The sequence below is a fragment of the Tamandua tetradactyla genome, chromosome 13 (assembly GCF_023851605.1).
Source record: "Tamandua tetradactyla isolate mTamTet1 chromosome 13, mTamTet1.pri, whole genome shotgun sequence".
NCBI lineage: Eukaryota > Metazoa > Chordata > Mammalia > Pilosa > Myrmecophagidae > Tamandua > Tamandua tetradactyla.
This window is the reverse complement of record NC_135339.1, coordinates 37558545-37581968: the sequence shown is the minus strand read 5'-3', so window position 1 is coordinate 37581968 and position 23424 is coordinate 37558545. Positions and strand designations below refer to the sequence as shown.

Genomic DNA, 23424 nt, shown 5'->3' with positions numbered 1-23424 from the left:
TTCTCTGAAATAGCCCCATCAAAAGATCCTACTTACAAAGGGCTCACACCCTCAGGAATGCATTAACTTTAAGAACTTGCTTTTCTAGGGTACATACAATTCCAGACCATCATACTTCCTAAACAATTCTTGAGAAAATGTAGCAATACATGCTCATCAAAAAGCAAACAGAGGACCCCATCTTAAATTTGTAATTTCCACATGAGGATGTTTCTAACAATGATCAATCCATACATTAAAAACCTGCAGAGGGTTTCAAAGCTGGCTATGTGTTAGCACTGCCTTGAGAGCTTTAAACATGACCATTGCCTGGGCCTCCCTAGGCCGATTAAAATGGGATCTGTGGGATGGCGGCCAGGGCTTCAAAAAACTCCACGTGATTCCAATGTGTGATGATTATCAAGCTAATGGAGTGGACAACAGCAAGCCAGGCCATCTTAAATAATCATACTTCCTAGTTGTAGAGGCATAAAATGGAAGGATTGACTGCTTTTATTTATTAAAATTATTTTTTACCCATTTCAAACATGACTATGGAAAAATGTCCAAATTTCCTGAAATCCGAATGAGGACACCATCCTCTCATATGAATTCTCTAAAGAATGTAATTAAGATTTTTTTCTAAAAATTATATGTATTAGTATTTGGCCATATCATGTAATAACTTTTAATAGCTATTTTCTATGAACACTTCCTATGTGTCAGACACTGTAATAAGGACTTTCAAATATTATCTTTTAAAATCTACATAAAACTTGACTAGGTGGGTTTTAATATTGCTCACTCTACCTTCAAGGTCCATGGGCGTTTTGTTGGATTCGACTTGAGGCTCTCTCCTTTTAACCCTAGAATTAATCACCTCATGCAGGTTCATGGGTTATCCATATGGTTGCAATCTTTTACTCTGGAGAAGGTGATTTAAAGTTTTTTGCTTTTTTTGTTTTTTCAACGGACAGTACTTTTTATGACTGAACTTGCTGACATTATGCAGGGGCTTATACCAATAAAGGCAAATACTGGGCAAATGGATACAACAACAATACTTTGAACACTCAAGGACTTTGAGAGAATAATTCAAAGATTACTGTGGTCTTTGGATCTTCTTTGGACCTTATTCTTAAGTCTTCACCAAGACATTTCTATTCATTTTATAAAAGCTTTTTGATGTTCTAAAAGCATAAATACTAAGCACTAGTAGTCATATCAGTAAATATTTAGAGCCAAAATTGATCACTCCTTCCTCTGTGCTTCCACGACATGCTGCTTGAACCTCTATTTTCCCCTTAAATCATTTGCATGCATTAAAATTAGTCTTTCTCCCTTTCTCTTCACTACACTGAAAATTTTCCTTTTAATCCTAGGATTATGGGTCAAGGCACAATTCTGGCATTTTTTTATATTCTTTCCACATCTCTGATTATATAAGGCACTCAGTAAATGTTTGTTGACTTCAATGGAAAAAGCACGGTAAACTATTGTTTGGTGGGCCTTGTAAAGTGGTGGTCACGCTAGAGCAGTGTTGTTCAAACTCTACAATGCTTTATGGAACGTGAAACCAATAGCGGACAGGGAACATTTCTTAAAAATTGAAATTTAACATAAAATAGACTAGAACAAAAACATACAAGCACATTGTGCATGGCGGTAAGTTCTAAGGATTGTTTTGTAAACTGTTGCTTGAGTGCGTATTTGTGTGTTTGTGTATGTGCAAAGAGTCATGCTGTAAAATACATCCTACCCTGGTCCACAATCAAAAAAAGTTGAAAGTTTCTAAAGTGGAAAGGTCTAAAAAATGGACCCGAGAAGCCATTTCACCTATGTTTAAAGTTAAATTTCTGCCATTAGCCATGTGACCTTAGAGGAGTTAACTTGTCTCCTTACCTATAAACTAGGAATAGAAAGAACTCCTTCCTCATGGTTTCTTATGCAGAATATAGGAAATAATCTCTACAAACCAGTAGGCAAAGTGCCTTGGCATAGAGTAAATGTTCAACTGGTGTTAGATAATGTTACCATTGTTGTCCTTTAAATGTTTTCTTGGAAAACTCCTTGAAAGAAGACTCTCCCTGCTCCACTTCTTCACTTGCTAGTTATTTCTCAATTCAGTATTTTCTGGTTTCTGATGCATCCAAATAAGAAAAATAGTCTCACTATAGAGCCTTCCCCCACACACACACACAAAAACACCATCACTCATACATCCTCCTTAGTTCTTCACATTGAGTACCTATCCCTTCCTTTTTTGCAAACCACTGCCCCCTTGGCTTTTGTGAGCCCACTGCCATGTGATCCCTTCCCCAAGCTCTCTCGAGACTCACCAAATGATCAGAGATATGCAAAGTAGTCCCAAATCACCATGTCCAGCCCGGATCTCTCTTCAGAACTCAAGACCAACATCTCTAACCATTTCCATGTCAAGATCTCACTTGGATGTACACAGGCTCCTCAAATTTAGCATACCCTTAACTCCTCCTCCCAAAATTCATCTGGAAGCTAACACCATCATACCCCTATTTCTCCAAGCGGAAAACCTCCACTTCATCCCATCCCTGCTCCTTCTTGCACAGCCTCCTATGTCAATCAGGAACATGGTTCTGCAGACAGACAGCTCTGCAATTAGACCCTTTCTCTCCATATTCTTCACAAATGCTGGGACTATCATCACTGCTTCCTGATGGATCCCTCTGCCTTCAGTCTTTCCCTCCTATAGTTCATCTCCTAAGCTACTGCCAGAGTGATCCTTCTAAACCATGCATCTGATCATCTCAAATTCTGCTCCAGCCTTTCAAAATTTTCAGTCATTTCTCACCATCCACAATTTCTGTCTTAGCAGAACAAAAATTAAAATTTTTGTTTAATTTATTATTATAAGTACACTGGGAAATCAAGAATGTTCTTTCCTGCCCTTGTGGATCCTACAGCCTTCATTAGTGAAACTGTAATATTATTCAAACACTAGAAGTAAAAACTCAAAATTGGTTTTATGAATCCATGTGTTTTAGCCATTATAACATCAGATATTTAGATCTTAATTGCCCCATTCTTTCACCTAAAAGGTATGTAATGATCCAGTCCCCAACCATATCTCTCTAGGGCTTCCTACAAACCTGTGCTCCCCAAGCCATGGCTCACAATTCAACACCTAACCGTGCTCCTTCCTTTCTCCATGCATTCATCTCTTCAGTACACATTAGGTACTAGAGGTGGCTGTAATACTTTGCCCTAACTTGGCCACCTGTCAAACTCTTGTTTTCCCCTCAAGATTTAGCCCAAATATCTCCTCTTCTTGCAGCAGTCCTTGAAACTCTCCAGTCATGTCTACTCTGAAGACCCTTACCACCGTGGACAGCACAGTTTAAAACATTATCACAATGTATATGCTTATTTGTGGAAGTATCTAATCTATAAGCCTATGCCATATCCACAACACTAAAATTTATGTATGGCACATAGTACAAGCTCAACAAATCTTATGAAGTGAATAAATGCATGCATGGGAAACCTCTTACTAAATTCCTGTATATTAAAATATACAGGAAGTTATTTATCTTCCACTCAGCAAAACTGCAGTGAGTACATGTAGAAGGCAATGCAGGGCAAAGGAGACCCAGTCCCTGCCTCATGGAGCTTAGAACTCCTTCCACTATTGAATCTGAATGGCTAGCCAAATACATGGATAAAAATAAAGAAATGTATCTTTAAAATCCAAAATGTTTACCTCTGTAAGTCAGATACTCTGTCTTTAATAATCAGATAGCCACCCGACTCTTCCAGATTTGATTTTAAGCATTAAACATCCAGCAATGATTAACACACTCTGAAGTACAAGGAAGGGGTGACTTATTTCTGGAGCCAGTACAAACTATGGATAAACTGTGGCTCAGAACTGTCATTCAGAGCTCTCTGTTGAGCCTCTTGTGGTCAGCTAAGTCACAAAAAGGTAAACCATTTCTCTGAACATGCCACTCTTGTCCTATTTACTCAGATACTTCCTTCCAATTATCAATATCTGTTTTGAACTTACAAGTTGGAGTCAGGTCCACTTGTTTGTAAGATAGCCTGTTGACAGAAGTGAAGATTACATCCTAGCCAGTTAAACCCAAGAGGCCCGGCTTTAAAAGTACAATTGCATTAAAGAATTTCACTGCACAGTTTTCCTAGGAGATAGTTATTAAAGATAATTTAGAAGAATTGTATGTGAATCCATTATTTTTATTTTCATTTTGTCTTTTCTTAATCCATATAAATGCTTGTTTTGAAACTCAAATTGCTGAATTAACTCATAAAAGCCAAGCCCTTAACTTACTCACCTAGTTGAAATTCCAGGACATCCCCACGTAGCTCTATGTTTAAAACGAGGGACAGAGCACACGGTAAAATACTGCCAGTCTGAAGGCATTGTTTCTTTGAGCACCACACTCTATAAATGTACCAAGTACAAAACAATCAATTTCCCAGCTGTTATTATCTCACATTGAGGGGAAGGAAGAGCAAGAAGGAAAGTATTTCGAGAAACAGCTCTTGGTTCTGGAATTAAATTATCCTGAAAGGAATAATTAACATAAATAATTAACTTCTGGGGCCTCTGAATTATGTTAACTGCATGACCATCACAAAAGGACATTCTTTTAACCTTAAAGGATTTTTAGATCTCTCATAGTTCAACTCTTCCCAAAGAGCTCCTCTGAAATTATCATAATTCAAATACGGGGAGCATCGCAATATATTTTAGCAAATGGGGAAGAAATGGGTTACAGATAAAATGGGCTGAGACTAGGATCATGGAATTCAGAAGCCAGAATGAACCTTAAAAATCATCTAATCACACACTGGTAGCCCATGGGTCAAATCCGCCTTTTAAATGTGTTTTGTTTGGCCTGCCCTGGTAGTTTTTTGTTTGTTTGTGTTTGCTTGTTTGTTTAACAAGTTTGAAAAAAGTTCTAAAACTTCAAGATGTCACAATAGAAATCTGAATTTCTGGATTCTCTTCAAAGAGCAAAAGATCTGGCAACACTGGGCCCTCATTCTTACAAATAACTGGTTGGAACTGAGTAACTTCTCTCCTCTTTGGATGGGGCATACTTTCTGCAATTCCTTTGACTCCCTATTGTCTCCTTGGCAGAGGACTGAGGGTAACTTGCATTTAAGTTTCACCTGTGTTACTTTTTACCCTGCCACCAATTTGTTTGCTTATTTATGATGCCTATCACCTCAGCAAACCATGTGAACTTCCCACTGCTAATCTAGTTCAACTTCTCAATTTTGAAAAGAGGAAATTGAGGTTCTGAGAGATCATGCTAGGTGAGAGACTAATATCAAGATCCCTCCTGACCACCCTAAGCCGATGGTTACCTATTTTCATGTCCTCCTCTCAGACTCAGAAGAGAAAATAGCAGAATTTGTAAACCAGAGTCTGATTAAAAGATGATTTAGCAGGGTTTAATATAGGAAACTAAAGATTTAGCGAGTTAAATATAAGTAACATGAAGTTTGAGAGTCAAACACTTAGATACAAGTTGGTATAATCATCTCCCATATCCTATACTCTTACCAGGCTCTCTGTGCAGCCAGGTTCTTGTTTCAGCTTCTCTCTGTCCCACATAATCCATATCCTGCAAAGTTTGGCCTGGGAAGGAGTGTTCTGGTGAAGAAATCTATGATGATGATATCTCCATCGATCTGTTTAGCTTATTATATGTTTTGCACAATTCGTATAGGACAAATAGGGCCCAATCTGTTGTCTGAATATATACTTTAGTGTGTTGTGTGCAAACAAGTATGTTTGCTGTTTCACCTTCAGAATAAAAAAAACAGGACATATTAAAACATATATGGGATGCTGAAATGTACAGAGATGATCTGGTACATTTAGGGGGTTTATTGGGGATAATGAGAAGCAGATTTGAAATTGACAATCTTCCAGAGAGTCTGGCAGATCCGGTCTTCTTATTTAATGCCTCATATTTGCTAATGTTTTTCTCATCCCATATCCTGTCTCTTCTCAAAAGAGCTTAGGAGTTTCTTTTGAGTGGGTCACAAAATTCTAATTAAAATGTGCTAAAACACTGAAATGTTTCCCAAAGTGAAATTAATTAAAATGAAGAGAATAAATATTCAAAGTTAAAAATAGAGAAACACTGCTCCTACAGGTACCAGGTCCAATTTCTAACTACTATTATAATAGTGATGAGGTATTATACCCTTGTGATGTAATAGCACCACGGTTCAAAGGACAGGCAGGCTCTAGAGACCTGATTGCTTGGGTTCAAATCCTGATCCCACTATTTACTTAACTGTGTGAGCTTAATAAAACTCTCATTATAAAATAGAAATAATGCCTGTCTAGATAAAACAAAAATGGAGCTCCCTTCACATATAATGTCTAATAAACATTAACTATTATTATTGTTAATATCATTATGATTACTATTTATTATTATTGACAATTGAAAAGGAAAATATAAAGTGGTTTTACTCTTTATATTGGCCCAGGAAAGTGGAGGTCTTTTCCTATCCAAGATTTTAATCAAGTTAAGAGTTGTTACGCCATAAGATTGCAGATTGGGGGGTGGAGGAATGGTTTAAATAAAGCATTTAGGGCTATTTAGAACACATTACTCCTTTTCAGTAACATTAATAGGAAGCAAATACCATTGATATTTTACTCATTTACTTACTTCTAGGGGGAAGCTCACAAAATTGGTCTTAAGGGCTATATTAGTTTGCAAGCTGTCAGAATGCAAAATACCAGAATTGGAATGGCCTTTTTTTTTGGTATGCTGTATGGTGGTGGTGGTGGAGTCACATTTCATTCTTTTTCCATATGACTATTCCATTATTGCAGCACAATTTTTGAACTTGTTTTTGTTTCTGTTTTTTGGGGGGGCAGTGCATGGGCCATAGAATAGTTTTTATAAAGGGAATTTGATGTTATAAGTTTATAGTTCTAAGCCTAAAAAACGTCCAAACTAAGGTATCCAGGTAAAAATACTTTAATTCAAGTAAGGTTGATGGGTCAGAAATACCGTCAGCTGGGAAGTCACATGGCTGGCATCTGCTGGGATCTTTGGATTCTGGACACCTCTCTCAGCTAGAAAGTCACATGGTGACAACTGCTAGCTTTCTCTCCTCATTTCATAAGGCTTCCGGGGGGTACGCCTTCCTTCCACATCCTCAAAGGTATCTTGTTGTGTGGGCTCTATTGGTTCTATTGGCTTTTTCCAAAATGGTTCCCTCTTAAAGGGCTCCAGTAAATAACCCCCAGCTTGAATGGGTGGAGACATCTCTATGGAAACCAACTAATCAAAAGCTACCATCCACAACTGGGTGGGTCACGTCTCCATGGAAACAATAAGAAAGAACCACCACCACCCCAGCAATACTGAAAGAGAATAAAAGAAAATGGCTTTTCTGGGGTATAGGCCTGTTTCAAACTGGAACATTCCACCCTCCAGACCCATAAAAAGACATGTTTTTTTCCATATACAAAATACATTCACTCCATTACAATATCACAAAAGCTTTAAATCATTTCAGAAACAATACAAACACGACACTAAGTTAAAAACAATTAAAAATCCCATCAAAGTCTGTTACAGGCATGGTCTGTTCTAAGGCAAAAAAATTCTTCTCTGGCTCTTGACCTGTAAAACTCAGAACAAATTATCTGCTGTCAACACACAAGAGAGGGACAGTCAGAGGATACATGTTTCCATTTCCATAAGGAGAAATTAGAAGGAACACAGGGGACACCAGACCCAAACAGTTCAGAAAACCTGCAGGGCAAACTGCATTGGATCTCAAAATCATTTATCCTCAGGGTTTTGGAAGGTCGCAGTCCCACCCTTTCCAAGGGCTTATACAGTGGCCTGGCTCTTTCCAAATGCAACCTTGGAGGACATTGGGGAGACCACTTTTTCCTAAGTTCCACCCTTTCTAAACATCAGCCTGAACTCAGGTTCTCTATCATCTCTGAGGGCACATGCTCAACCTCTCCAGCACAATATGGTGGCAGCCAGGCTCTTCCCAATCCTCAAGGAATGTGCTCCACCCTCTCCAAGACCTGGGGCACAACTCTTCCAGATCATGGAGGTAGAAGGTTCACCCTCTGCCTTCAGAGCAAACTCACCCTCTCCAAGTGCTTGGGTGGGCCCACTCTCTTGATTTGAGCTTTCCTGGCTTCAGACCTTAGCTTCTTCCATGGTCTGCCTCTGAAGTTATTTTTAATTCAATTTGTCCCTTTTAGTGCAGACTGGCAATTACTCCATTTATACAGATCCCATAACACTCCTGTTGGCTTTCTATGCAATATGCTGGGATCATACCCATCAGACAAAAGGAGTGTCCACAAATTCTTCCTAGATAACTCCATGTCCAATCCTGGCTTTTTCTGAAATGCCTGACTGGTTCTACATTCAGTTAAATTCTCACATGGGGCACTATTCTCTGGGGTCTCTCTTTCTGGAAGCCCAGAATTTTCCAGACCATAAATTTCTGGTTTCTTTGTATGCAAGAGTTCAGTTCTCAGCTTATCTCTTTCCTGTTACATTTCTCTATAGGCTGCAAGGAGAAAATAGACTGCACTTTCCACATTAATTTGGAAATCTCTCTGTCCAAGTTCATGGCTGTTAAAATGTGCCTTCCATTCAAAACCAGTAGCCAATTTTGCCAGATTATCTGCCATTTTTAAACAAGGGTTACCTTCTTTCCAGCTTGCAATAACACATGCATCATTTCTGTGTAAGCTCTTATCAGAGGTATCTTTAGAGTCCACATTTCTACCAACAGTCTCTTCAAAGCATTCTAGGCCTTTTCTATCAAGCACCTTACAACTCTTCCAGAATCTTCCCCTTATCCATTTAAAAACCATTCCAGCATGTTTGGTATCTGCAAACCACAGCAGCACCACACTTTTCCAGTACCAAAATCTGTTTTAGATTGTAAGCTACCAGAACGCAATATACCAGAAATGGAATGGCTTTTAAAAAAGAGAATTTGTTAAATTGCAAGTTTACAGTTCTAAGGCCATGATAATTTCCAAATTAAGGCACCAACAAGAGGTAACCTCCACTCAAGAAAGGCTGATGTCGTCTGGAACAGCCCTGTCAGTTCGAAAGTCACATGGCTAGTGCCTGCTGGAGTCTTTAGTTTCTGGACACTTTGCTCAGCTGGCAAGGCACATAGAAATATCTGCTAACCTTCTCTCCTCATTTCATAAGACTTTCCAGGAGACACCCTTCTTCTGCATTCCCAAAGGTTTCTGACTGTGTGCGCTCTGTTGGTTCTGTTGGCTATTTCCAAAATGGTTCCCTCTTAAACGGCTCAAGTAAGCAACCCCACCTTGAATTGGTGGAGATACATCTCCATGGAAACCAACTAATCAAAAGTTACCACCCACAATTGGGTGGGTCACATCTCCAGGGAAATAGTCAAAATGATCTCACCCAGCAACATTGAATGAAAATTAAAGAAAATGGCTTTTCTGGGGTACATGACTGTTTTAAAACAGCACAAGGGTACAAACTACAGTTAAGGGGGGCTAACACTGTTGATATAAATATAATAATAATGTCCAATCACATTTTGATTTCTTAGCATGTGTTTGTTTCCTAGGCTGTCAAAGCAATACAATGAAATGGGTTCAGATTAAACAATGGAAATGTATTTGCTTATGGTTAGAGTCCAGGAGAGTGTCCAAATCAAAGCATCAACAAGGTGATGCTTTCTTCCCAAAGACTGGCTACAGGGGTTCCATGGCTCCTCTGCCACATGATAGGCACATGGCTGCCTCTGCTGGTCTCTCTATTCTCTTCAGATTTTGTTGCTTTCAGCTTATTGCACCCATGGCTTTCTTTCTCTCTCTTTTTGTGTTCATTCCATTTATAAAGGACTCCAGAAAGAGGATTAAGACTATCCTGAATGAAGTGGGTAACCCCTTCACAGAAGTAGCCTCGTCAAAAGGACCTACTTACAATGAGTCCACATCCACAAGAATGGGTTAAATTTAAGAACATTTTTCTGGGGTACATACACCTTCAAATCACCATATCATGGTTTGCTATGTTTGCCATAATATAGCCCCATTCCATCTCCTAGCCTTATTTATCTTAAATTTCAGGCTGCAGCCACTCCAGATTGCTGCATTTCCCTTGAATACACTAGACTGCCATATCTCTGCCTATACTTGTGCCATCCTATTGTTCCAATGTGCCTACTTTCCACCAAAGAATTCCTTTTCCTTCTTTAAGACTCAGCTAAAATGCTATACCTACCACAAAGCTTTTCTCAGTTCTTAACTTTGAATGAATCTCTGCTTTTCTCTGTCATTCAATAGCACACCATTGACACTGCTGCCATATGACTCAATTTATACTGTCTTGTATGGTAGATATTACAAGCATGCTGTTATGGGTTAAACATGTGTCCCCCAAAAAGACATGTTCAAGACTTAACCCCCAGTCTCCTGGATGTGAACTTATTTGGAAACAGAGTCTTTAAAGATGTTATTAGTTAAGATGACAGCAAACTGTAATGATGTGGGTCCTAATCCAAAATGTCTGGTGTCCTTATAAAAAAGGTAGAGGAGACATAGACAAAGACACAAGAGGGATGCCATATGACAATGGAGATGAAGGAAGCCCATTTGGAGATGGAGGCAGAGATGCATCCACAAGCCAAGTAACACCAAGGACTGCCAGCCACCACCAGAAGCCAAAAGAGGGGCATGGAATAGCTTCTTCCCTACCAACTGCAGAGGGAGCACGGCCCTTCTGACACCTTGATTTCAGAATTCTAACTTCCATAACAGTGAAACAATTAATTTCTGCTGTTTTAAACCATCTAATCTCTGGTCCTTTGTTACAGCAGCCCTAGGAAACTAAGTCATGCATTTACCTTCCCCACTAGGCTAACGTCTTTGAAGGCAGGTACTATGTGCTCTTTCCTTGAATTCAATTTTAAGTTATAGATCAATCTCATTATCTACCTGGAATACTTTGGTGTCTGCAAAGAACCTCTGAGGGAAAGGGCGATTAGCTCAAATTATATGTATTTTTCATAGTCTTTACTTATACTTAAAAGTTATTAGGTGATATTTTCTTGGAATGCTCTTGTTATACAGGCAAGATACTACTTTCTTTGCATCTTCCCACAGGCCTTCTATACTTTATTGCAATTTTTTAACATTTTTTACTTCTTTTTTTCGCACGGGCAGGCATAGGGAATCGAACCCAGGTCTCCTGCATGGCAGGTGAGAATTCTGCCATTGAGCCACTGTTGCACCACCCTAATTTTTTTTTTTTTTCATGGGGAGGCACTGGGAAATGAACCCAGGTTTCTGGCATGGCAGGTGAGAACTCTGCCTGCTGAGCCACTGTGTCCCACCCCTAACATTTTTTATTGTGAAATATAACATATATATATATAAAAGCAATAAATTTCAAAGTACATTTTAACAAATAGTTGTAGAACAGATTTCAAAGTCTGGTATGGGTTACACTCCACAATTTTAGGTTTTTTCTTATAGCTGCTCCAAAACACTGGAGACTAAAAAGAAATATTAATATAATGATTCAGCAGTAATACTCGTTTGTTAAACCCTAACTTCTCTGATATGATGCCTCCTTCTCCCTTGATCCTTCTCCCAGTCTTTAGGGATATTTGGGCTATGCCCATTCTAACTTTTTCATGTTGAAACTGGGTATCAACAATATAGGATAGGGGGATGGAACTGCTGATGTTCTTAGAGAGATTGGTACCTATGGGTTTTAGACTTTACCTGGCCTAGGAGCCATCTGAAGTTTTAGGTTTCTGAAAAGTAAACTTTTCTGTGGGATCTCGGAGCCCTAGGTGAACTTTAGGGTTAACAGGAATGATGCTGACTGAAGTTTGGCAGACCATGGTAAACAGCAACATCTAGCTGAAGCTTGCATAAGAGTAGCCTCCAGAATAGCCTCTTGTCTCTATTTGATCTTAGCCACTGATACCTTATTTTGTTACATTTATTTTCCCCCTTTTGGTCAGAAAGGCATCTGTTAATCTCAAGATGCCAGGGCCAGGTCATTCCTAAAAGTGATATCCCACGTTGCCAGGGAGACTCACACCCATGGCATCATGACCCATACAGGGGAAGGGTAATGATATTACTGGTAGAGTTGGGCTTAGACAGAGAGAGGCCACATCTGAGCAACAAAAGAGGTTCTCTGGAAGTAACTCTTAGGCATAATTATAGGTAAGCTTAGCTTCTTCACTACAGAAATGAATTTCAAAAGAGCAACCCTCAAGATTTAGTTCTTGGCCTATTAACTTGGGAGTCCCTAATGTTTGAGAGAGTATCAGGGTTTTCCCCAGTGGTAAAGTTTTACTGTTCCATATTTTTTCTCCCATACCTTGTAGGACTTTGTCAATATTTTAAAATTATCTGCTCCAAATATTCTGAGTTGTATCTGGGCATTACAATAAGCTATACTGAATTACAAGCCCCTGTTCCCATTCTGGGCTCCATGTGTTTGGGTTATTTAAATGAGCTATCCAGACAGATTGAGTTTGATTCTGTGCTACAGATAATTTAGGTTTGGGACGAAACAAAGCTCTCTTCCTTTGGTCTCATATAGTAAGTGAAGTTCTAAAATACAAACACCATCATTATTATCCTGTATTCTGTTTTACCTTAGTCCTGACCAGATAGGCTCTGTTCTTATCTCTAACTGAAGACTTATCTCCTTTTCAGTTTCTTTAACAGTGGCTGTATGGAGCAGACTTTCAGACCACAGCACTTCAACTCCACGTCTTACATGTTCTATTGCATTCTATGAATTAAGTTCAAACCATCTCACACTTTTTTTAAAAAAGACTAAAACAATGGGGATTTTAAAGATTAGAGAGAGGGAGTAAAGCTTAAAAATCTGACTACATCTGTCTTATTGTGGTCTAAGAGATCTAGATCCATCACCAAATCCAGCCTAAATACACCATGAGCCACCCTGATTCAGACACCAGCCAAATCACACCATCGCCACAACTTTTTCAAAGTCAGAAGCAAGAAAAGATTTGCTAGTCTCCTTATCTATCTCTCAGGATCTTTGCCTCTCTCCATATCAGCTTACACATATGAAGGTTTGGTGCTACTCCACCTTCACCTACACTCAAAAGGGAAGAAACCCAGAAAGATGTTCTTAGGAGGACGGCGGTGCTGAAAGTATGAGTTATTGCAAAATCGCAGGTTAAACTATTTTATTATCTAATTTCATTTGAACAAACAAACAAAAAACCAAAACACTCTGTTTTGGGCAATGATGTGGGTACTATACCAGTCATCTGTGCATGTAGACTGTTCAAAATAGGCTGTAATCACTTCAAAATCTTCTCCTCTGCCTGTACCAGTCAGAATTTCTCAGAGCTGAGATCAACCCAAATTTAGGTAATTGTTAGGACATATCAAACTGACAGGATTTAATAGAACAAATGAAAATCCAACTCTGGGGAACCTAAACTGTTATCCAGGTAATTTAAGATTAAACTGCAATCTAAACTGTTATCCAGGTAATTTAAGATTAAAAATACATACCCAAAAACTAACTGTGGCCTGGAAAATTGACCAAGAAAATTTTCTGTTCTATCAAATAACTTACTATGTTTATTTTGACTCCTGTCTAAACTTCCGGGATAGTTTGTGCTAGATAGACCTGGCATCCCAAAAACAAAGTAAAGCACTGATTTGCTCCTGATGACCAAATTTTTAAACTCTTATCAGCGCTCTCCAAAGCCTCTGGGCGCTGCTGAAGCCAGAGTAGGTTACCTCAGGCGAGTCAAAGACCGGGGTTTAAACACCAAGTGCACGCAAGTTCCAGCTAGGTGTCCAGGTGGCCGGGGTGCCCCTGCGGCCAGCGGCGGTAGCCAAGGCTGGGCGCCTTAGTTCGCCCAGGGCTGACCGGGTGGTGCTGAACTTGGCGCAGGAGTGCAGAATCCGCCCGCCGCGCGCCTGCCTTCCTCGCAGCCCCAAGCGTGTCCGGGCACCCCCGCAGCCTCCATCTAGGCACTTCTGGGAGGGCACCTGCATGCACTCGCTCTAGGGCCGGGGCAGCTGAAGGCCTCGGGGCCCTCCAGGAAATGGGGGCCCACCTGGGTGGCGCCCCACCCCCACCCCCGCTCTACCACCATCAGTCCCACAAACTATCTCGGGATTCCCGGAAAAGATCTCCCCTGTGAACCCCATCCAGGGACAGCGTGCTCCCCCGGGAAAAGTTGGCAGCTGCGGAGTAGCACCGCGGTGCTTAAGAGGCTGTGTGAAGGCGTGCGCACGGGCGCCAGGCGAGCACTTTCACCACAACCACCACCACCATCCGGCACACACCCCAAGCAAGAAACCGGTTCTAAGTTGCTCGGCGGCGGTTGACAGCGTGTCCGCCGCTGTCTACCTCTCCACTGCTTGCCCACAATCGCAGGAGTTACTTGTCGGCTCCCGGAGGCCGCGCAGTGGGGGGCAGCCGCCGACCCTTGGGACCCTCCCTGCGGGGCTCCCGGGCTTTTACCTGGGTGCCCGCCGCGGCGGGACTTCAGGACGCAGCACCCCGCGCAGTGCCCCGGGCGGGCGGTGCGGTGGGGACCGCGGCGGCCGCTTTCCCCAGCAGCTCGGGGCCAGCCGAGCGGCTATTTATCCCGGGCCCGGGCCCCGGCCCCTGCCGGAGTATTGGGCAATCGGTACCGCTACGCGCTGCCGGCGGAGCGGCCGCCCTCTGCCCCAGCCGAGCCCGCAGGCAGCAGCGGCCACATGGAGGGAAGGAGCCAGCCCCTGCCTGGGCTCCACCTTCTCTTTCTCCTCCTCCTCCTCCCCGGGAAGTTGTTCTCTGGGTTCCCCCCTCCCCTTTCTCTTCTTTGCGGGGCACCCCGGCCAGTCTGAACCGGTTGTGGCTGCGCGGGTGGTTGGGGGAAGGAGGAGGAGGCTGCGGAGGAGATGGAGGCGGAAAAGCCGGCGGTAGGGGCGCTGCGCCTCCTCCCGCGGCTCCCGGCCGTGCTGGGCCAGGCCGGGCGAAGCGGAGAGAGGACGCTGCCCCGGCGGCGACCCCGGGTCCGGCCTGGAGCCACCAAGGCCGCGGGAGAGCCGGGCACAGCCGGCCGGGCGCCTTGCCGGAGCTCGCAGTCGCGCGCCCTCGAAGCGCTGAGCTCCTTCCGCGCACGGCGCTACCCTGCCGGGCTCGCTGGGGACCGGGCGCATTTGCGGGGACCGTGTAGAGATGTGTGTGACCCGCCCCTGGTCTCAGACCTCACTTCTGGGGTGGCCGTGGGGTGGCCGTGGACCGCGAGTCCTCCTGGTGGGAGCTGTATACCCAGGTGGGCAGTGATCCGGAAGAAACGAGCACCAGAACTTTCTGGAGTCAGTGCTCCTGAGCAGTGGGGAATGAGGGTGTCAAGTGGTGCCCTTTGTAACAGTGCAGCGAGTGAAGTCAGCAGAAGGCTGCCTGGAGGATTTGGAGAGGATGAAATCCAACTTGGGGAGCAGTGGCTGCTTGCCTCAGGGAAGTGCTGCCGGACTGGAATGTGAAATGCCCCTACCTCTTTGTGAAAGTTCATTGTCCAGTCACACCTCAGAGGAGCATTTAGACAAACAAGAGAACTCAGGGATCTAGTCCAACCCTGGAACTCTACTGAGTGGAATTTGACCCACAGAGGCAAGGGATGTGCCCTGGATCGAAGTGGGTGGGTGGGTGCAGAGACAAGACCACCACCACCTCTGTACACTCCAGTATTTTTACACCCAGTGAGGTGAAGATGCAAAATCTCCTTGTGAGGTGAGAGCCAGATAAGTTAAATATTTCTGGCTTTACAGCTCTGTGTAGTACCCACCCTTGGGTCTCTCTCAGGTACAGAAGTCAATATACTTTCTGCAAAGATGGAGTGAGGAAAAAAGAAAAAGAAAAAATGAAAGGCAGGTCACTGAATAAGTTAGGTATAAATGAACCCCCCTTTGAGAAAAGAAACCTAGGGAGAAAAGATTTTAAGACGAGTTGGGACAGAAGTGGTTCTCTGAATAAGAGTCCATTCTTTGTTCTGTATTATTGTGACGGAGCATTAATTAAGAAATTTGTGAAATGTTCTAAGCCTCAATCCTTTAGAGAATGAGATGGAAAAATTAATTAACCCACAGGTGCTCTGTGGCCCACATCCCAAGAGGAGGCAGCAGTGAGGAAGGCAGTGGGAGGCATCGGCGAACGGGTTGGGGTGGGTGCAGTTCCAGCAACATTGGTTCATCCTTGGGACTAGATGTCCCTCCCTGACTTATTACATCACAGCAGGTTTCTTTTGTGAATGTGTTGCTCTCCTGTTGATCAACAGGATGCTACACTTCGAAATAAAAATAACTAAAGAAAAGAACTAAAATCACTAAAAATTAAATATATAAAATAGAATTGAAAGCGTTCATAGCAGTTAGCACAGAGATTTAAACATTATCTATTAATTTCATTTCATTCTCTCACATGCTAACAGATAAAAGATTGAAAAATGGTAAGAGTAGATAAATTATTCCCTCTCATGCATATAGTTTTTGTTTAAAAGGAAGAATTTCCAAATATTAAAAATGACCTTAAAGACATACCGTATTTTATTTTTACTTGAAGTTCTCTAGAATATCATTTCCCATTTTCTTGGCTTTATCTTTCAACATACTAACTGGTTCAAATTATTTTTAATCTTAGAGGAAGGGGGAAGAGAGGTAAATGTTATTCCTCGTGTCTCTAGTGTTTGCCAAGAACTATGCTATCTCCTTTAGTCCTCATAACAATGTTGTATGGTAAAGTATTGTTACTTCCACTTTACAGGTGAGGAAACAGGTTCAGAGATATTGTTATTTGTCCTAGTCACTCAGTCCGTAAGTGATTGAGTGGATTCAGACCTGGCCTGGCTGATTGCTTAGCCAGTTCTCTTTCCTCTTGAACTTAGAAACTTGCCTCACAGGTGTGAGAGCTAACTCTGGGATGGACTTTGGACATATATTAACTCATCCGCTGCTCGCAGTATCTCTATGAAGCAGTTGGTATTATTATCATTACATGATGAAGGTCAACTGGAGAGAGCGAAATAGTTTGCCCCAAATCACAGTTAGTGAGTAGTGATTTTAGGATTTGAAGCCAGGCAGTCTGGCTACAGAGAAGCATGCTCTGAACCACCTCGCTACATTTTCACAAAAGTGGAAATCAGAAACATAGAATTATGTGGAATGCATGTGAATGTGTACTTCCAATACACATCCTTCTGACAAGCATTGCGTCGTCTCAAGGTCATGGCCAAGACAACCCTCACATGCATCAGTTTCCACGGCACCTCCTGCATCTCTAGATGTAGGACTAACAACACCTAAAATAGCTTTGTCTATTTATCCAGGTAAACTGAGGGCAGGTGCCAGGCCTGTCCACTTATCACTGATCCCTAGCCCAGTGGCTGGAACAGAATAGGGCCTTGCTCAATGAGCATGTCAAATGAATGAATGGAAAAGTAAATTAGCAAAAGAACAAATGTATGCTCACGTTGTCAGTAATTGTTTTGTGTAACTGATCATTGAAATTCCTCTCTTACCTTATGTTCTAGTTTGCTAGCTGCCGAATGCAATGTACCAGAAATGGAATGGCTTTTAAAAAGGGGAATTTAATAAGTTGCTAGTTTACAGTTCTAAGGCCAAGATAATGTCCCAATTGAAGCAAGTCTATAGAAATGTCCAATCAAAGGCATCCAGAGAAAGATACCTTGGTTCAAGAAGGTCGATGAAGTTCAGGGTTCCTCTCTCAACTGGAAGAGCACATGGTGAACATGGCGTCATCTGCTAGCTTTCTCTCCTGGCTTTCTGTTTCATGAAGCTCCCCAGGAGGCATTTTCCTTCTTCATCTCCAAAGGTTGCTGGCTGGTAGATTCTCTGCTTCTCGTGGCTATGTCATTCTCTGCTCTCTCAGAAATCTCTGTTTCTCCAAAATGTTTCCTCTTTTATAGGACTTCAGAAACTAATCAAGACCCACCCAAATGAGTGGAGACACACCTCTAGCTAATCCAGTTTAACAACCACTCTGGATTAAATCACATCTCCAGGGAGATGATCTAATTACAGTTTCAAATATTCAATACTGAATAGGGGTTAGAAGAAATGGCTGCCTTTACAAAATGGGATAAAATGGGATTAGGATTAAAACATGGCTTTTCTAGGGTACATACATCATTTCAAACCAGCACACCTTAGTCCACCAGGCTGTATTCTAGTCTAAGTAATTATGAGCATTGACTCATTTAATCGTATAACGCAAATGCTGCTAATTTTTAACCCATTTTACAGATGAGAAACTAAGGCCTCATGAGGTTAAGTAAACTGCCCACAGGCAGTGTGAGTCCAGAGACACTCTCTATTCAGACTCTTTACTTAGCTAGTGATAACTGCTCTGTGTTTTTCACATGACTTTGTTATTATCAGCACCCCTATTTTGATGTCTTCCCTAATCACATCAGCAATGCACCCTATGGTCAGTTTCATGCATTTTATGTTGATTCTACATGATCTTCAACTTGAGACCTTTTTCTTAAATTCTGGAGATGTGCACTACTTGTTGTCTATAACATAAAGCCCAACGTATGAACTATAAAATATAAGACTGACAGGTAAATAATTACTAGAATGCACTAAGTTCTTCAATGGAGGTATGTGTGCTATGTTATGGGGACAAAGATGGAAATACAAGACAGGGAGAAAAGTATTTGCCAAGTGTTGATGGCATGAAAGACTTTCATGGACTCTTAGGAAATGACAATGGATAATTACAAATGATTAAAGGTCAGTGCATTTGTGGGGAGTGGAAATGTTAAACAGGGAATAGGGCTTTTGATTGCAAACAGTGTTTCCCATTGGCAGGGGCTACTACATAGTCTCAGCAGGAAATGAATGAGCTTCAACTCCATTCTTGCAGGATTTCATTCAAGATTCAAAGTTCCAGAAGAAAGAGTGTGACTGACCTGGCTTGGACCATGTGACCATCTGTTCCCTAGGAGAAGACAGAGCACTTTGAAGGTACACACTGGAGGAAGAAGTAATTCCCCAAAAGCAAATAAAAGTGCTAACTAGGCAAATATAACAAGTACCCTCTACAATGGCTTTGAGCCTGGGGGCTCTGTATTCTCTATTAAGGCTGTATCCAAGAAGCAGAAGGGACCCACTGAAGTTTTTGCTTTGTTTTGTTTTGTCTGGCATGGGCAGGCTCTGGGAATCAACCCAGGTCTGCAGTATGGCAGGTGACAATTCTGCCACTGAGCCACCATTGCACTGCCCTCATTAAAGATTTTCAAACAGGGAATGGTAAAGTTGGATTTGTGTTTCAAAATGATCACTCTTAGAGGCTATGTGGGAGGGTAACCTGGGAGGGTGTGCTCGTTTGAACTGTTATGTACCCCAGAAAAACCATGTTCTTTTAATCCTAATCCAATATTGTAGGACCAGACCTCCTGATTAGATTGTTTTCATGGAGATGTTACCCACCCGATTGTGAGTGTGACCTTTTGATTAGATGGAAATGTGACCCTGCCCATTCAAGATGGGTCTTAATTCATTTATCTGAGTCCTTAAAAGAGTCAACACAGAGAGCAGAGAGCTGGATGCTTGGTGACAGACAGAAGCTCAGAGAGGAGGCCACTGGAACCAGGAGCTGAAAGCAATGAAACCTGGGAGAAAGTGCCAGCAGACGTCACCATATGACTTCCCATGTGACATAAAACCCTCAGACAACATTGGCTTTTTTTCAGAATCAAGGTATCTTTCTCTGGATGCCTTCGTCTGGACATTTTCATGGCCTTAGAAATGTAAATTTGGAACCTAATAAATCTCCTTTGTAAAAGCCAATACATTTCTAGACATTCTTAGACAGAAGCATGCCAATGGAGACTGGTTAAGAGGCTAGTTGAACAATTGAAGCAAAAGATTATGAAAATCTAAAGCAGGAGCTATAATATAGAGATAAGGGGACCAAATTGGGTGGTCAATAAATACCATGCAACTGATGGGTATAGGGATTAATCAGAGAGAAAAGTCTAGAATGGCTTCGAAGATTCTCATTAGAGCTTTTTAAGAATTGATGGAAATTTAGGAAACTGTGCCTTATCCTGCTGGATCCTTTAGAATAGTCCCAATTTTAAACATTTTATCTTATTGTTTCAATAAAGTAGTAAAAGTTTCCAAGAAACACCAGTATTTTTTAATCCAAAATACATTTCCTGCTTTTCCTTTGCAATTGGAAGTGAGTGGTACAAAATTCTTTGTCAGACTAAGCTTTCTGATTTGTGGTTTGGAAAATATGATCATAGAGAATATGTAACAATAACGAAAAGTGGGCCACCTATTAGATATCAGAGTAGTAAGCAGTAGTGCCTTGCAAAGTAAATGCTAAGGCTTCACCAAAAACAGACTACCTTAATTTCTTAGAGCTGCTGTAAACAAAGTACTACAAAGAACTTTAAACAACAGAAATTATTGTCTCACAGTTCGGAAGTCTAGAAATCTGAAATTTCGATGTTGGCAGGACCATTTTCCTTCTGAAACCTAAAGGAAAGAATTCTCCCTTACCTCCTTTAGCTGCTGCTGTTTGCTGGCAATCTTTAGTATTCCTTGGTTTGTAGATTCATCACTCTTATCTCTGCATCCGTCTTCAAATAGCCTTCTTCCCTCTGTCTGTCTTGTCTCCATATTCTCTCTTCTTATAAAGACACTAGTCACATTGAATGAGGACCCACCCTAATCCAGTTTGGCCTCAACTTAACTAATTACATCTTTAAAGATCCTATTTCCAAATAAGGTCACATTCACAGGACTGGGGTTAGAACCTGAACTTATCTTTTTGCAAGACACAATTCAACCAATAATAGAAGCTTTGTCCTAACAAAGAAGAATGAGGAGTTATTATTAGGTTAAAGAGGGTTTGAAAGAAAGGGACATGATACTTTGGCAGCTACAAGCAAACATTGGTCAAACTCCAGTGACATAACCTGCTTAGACAGAAGCATGCCAACAGTCCTGTTACTCTCAACCAAATCTCTCACTTGGTTTTTAGAGACAAATCACTACATTTCTCAATCTATAGAATGGTATGACCCACAGTACACACACTTGGGGTAATCCTACAGACCATGGTGCAAGCCAAGCTCCTTAGCTCAACCTCATGCATAGTGCTCACAATGACCATTTTCTTCATGCAGGTGGGTCCTCCAGACAACCTTGGGGACACCAAGTCTGCTGCTAGGTATTTTTAACATTCCCAGGACATTTTGTGCCTTGATTATTTCTCTTAGCCACACGTGCATGAAGACATACTTTGAGACTGCTAAATTCGAATCAGAGTCTTACAGTTGGATGAGGACTTGGAGATGAGCAACTACAACCTGTGCAGGGTCGAATCTGCTAAGTTCAGATGAAGAAACAGAAATCCCAAGAGGATGAATGCTAAGAAGCGAAGGCAGAGAGGGGAGAACACAGACCTTCAATCCAAGACCACCTATTAGATGTATAACCTCGATAAGTTTCTATATCCTCTTGGTACCTGTCTCTTCATCTATAAAGTGGGGATAATAATAGCTACTCTATGGCACTTGCAAAGGTTCAATAAATTAAACCATATAAAGTGCTTAAAATAGCCTAATATATAGTAAATGCTAGATGGGTGCTTGTTTTTATGAGTATATCATGGAGCCCTTCTACAATCATAGTTCTGATCCTACCTCTCCTACACATAGTTAAAGGAGGAAAATTCTATCCATTGACAAATTCACAATCACTAGGAATAAATATCATGCATGATATCCTTTAATAAAGTCTCATCAAACTGGCATCTGAGTTCTTGTCACTGATTTAAGGAAGGTTTCTGTAGTGGTAGGCGGGGATAGTAACTAGTCCGGGAAATCAATTAGCAACAAAGTCTGATGATTAGTCTGACTCCTCAGTCATCACACTAACTCCACATCACACCAATATTTCTACAACTTGGTGCTTCTCTGTTGGCCATAGTCCTAACAAACTGAAGAATCAGATTCTGCCTTCGATGTAATACTTGGCAAGGCTGTTTGTTCAACTTTTCTTTGGCTGGTCAAGATTATTTTTCAGTAGGTTCTTTAGCCAATAGTTCTACAATATGCCGCCAAATAAATCATGAAATGAACATTGCTGTGGGATGGGAGAAGAAATACCTAATGGAACTCCTATTGTGCTGATGATTATGTTCTCCAATATATTTGACTTATTTACTACGTGCAACCCACAAGGAATGGTCTGCAGCTAATGAATACCAAAGCCTGAAAACTCAATCTGCAAAGGGTCTGCCTATGGAAAATGAGCTGCAAGTATTATTTGTAGTGCACAATATTCCTCCAACCACATAATAATGAAGTGAACCTCCTAAAATAGAAAACAGCAAGGAAAATATCTGGCACGTCACAGACGTCTGGCATAGAGTAAGTGCCTAATAAATATTAGTTCAATAAATCTACTCACCATCAATGGAAAAGTATCTCATGCTAATTTAGCTCTTCACTGCTTGATCTAAGGTATTTGGAAGACATGTGAGGAATTTCTTATGTAATTAACTTTGTAACATGAAGTGGGTAATAAAGACCCCAAATAATAAGCTATGATTGCCAGATGGCATAAAATAGAGAGTTAAAGAAAATAGATGAAGGTTTTTAAAACTCAAGCCAGATTAAGAAGAATGGGACAAATGCATTACTCTTTAACTCTCTTTCATAATCTAGCCATTTAACATTTTTGTTCCTAAGGTTTATGAGGGGTAAACAAAAAGTTTTTTTTTTTCTCCCTAGAAATCAGGAGAAGACTTTTTCAAAGACACAGGTGTGGGGTAGTTGATTTGCAAAATAATCTGGCCTTTCCTCAAAAGGTTAAACATAGAGTGTTACCATGTGATCCAGCAATTCCACTCCTAGTATATACCCAAGAGAAATGAAAATATAGGTATGTGAATGTTTATCACAACATTATATATAGTAGCCAAAAAGTGGAAGCAACCCCAAAGTACACCAACTGATGAAGAGATAAACAATATCCCTACAGTGGAATATGCTCAATTATAAAAAGGGATGAAGTTCTGATATATGGTAACTTTGAAAAATTATGTTCAGTACATAAAGAAGCTAGGCACAAAAGACCACATATCGTATGACTCCATTTATATGAAATGTCCAAAATAGGCAAATTTATAGAGAGAAAAAGTATATTAGTAGTTGCCTTGGGCTAGGGAGAAGGGGGCAGGCAGGGTACAGACTGGGGGAAATGGAGAGTTACTGCCATTGAATACAGGGTTTCTTTGGGGGGATGATGAAATGTCCTAAAATATTTTGTGGTGATGGTTACACAACTCTGAATAGGCTTTAAAAAAAACCCACTAAATTTTTTTATACTTA

At 41.2% G+C, this 23424-nt stretch overlaps 1 protein-coding gene across 5 annotated transcripts in view; it reads right to left on the bottom strand.

The window, feature by feature from the left end:
- SLC16A9 (solute carrier family 16 member 9) overlaps nucleotides 1-20712 on the bottom strand; it is a 76494-nt gene extending 55782 nt beyond the window's left edge. Inside the window, exon 1 of one of the 5 annotated variants that reach the window (XM_077125258.1) lies at nucleotides 20585-20712. The gene's annotated coding sequence lies outside the window, so the exon portion shown is untranslated. Of the gene's footprint in view, nucleotides 1-3718; nucleotides 4253-13795; nucleotides 13979-14528; nucleotides 14943-15259; nucleotides 15374-20584 lie in introns of those variants that run through there. The other 4 variants (XM_077125256.1, XM_077125253.1, XM_077125255.1 and 1 more) reach the window with 4 other exon arrangements.
- Between the last annotated feature and the right edge of the window lie 2712 nt (nucleotides 20713-23424).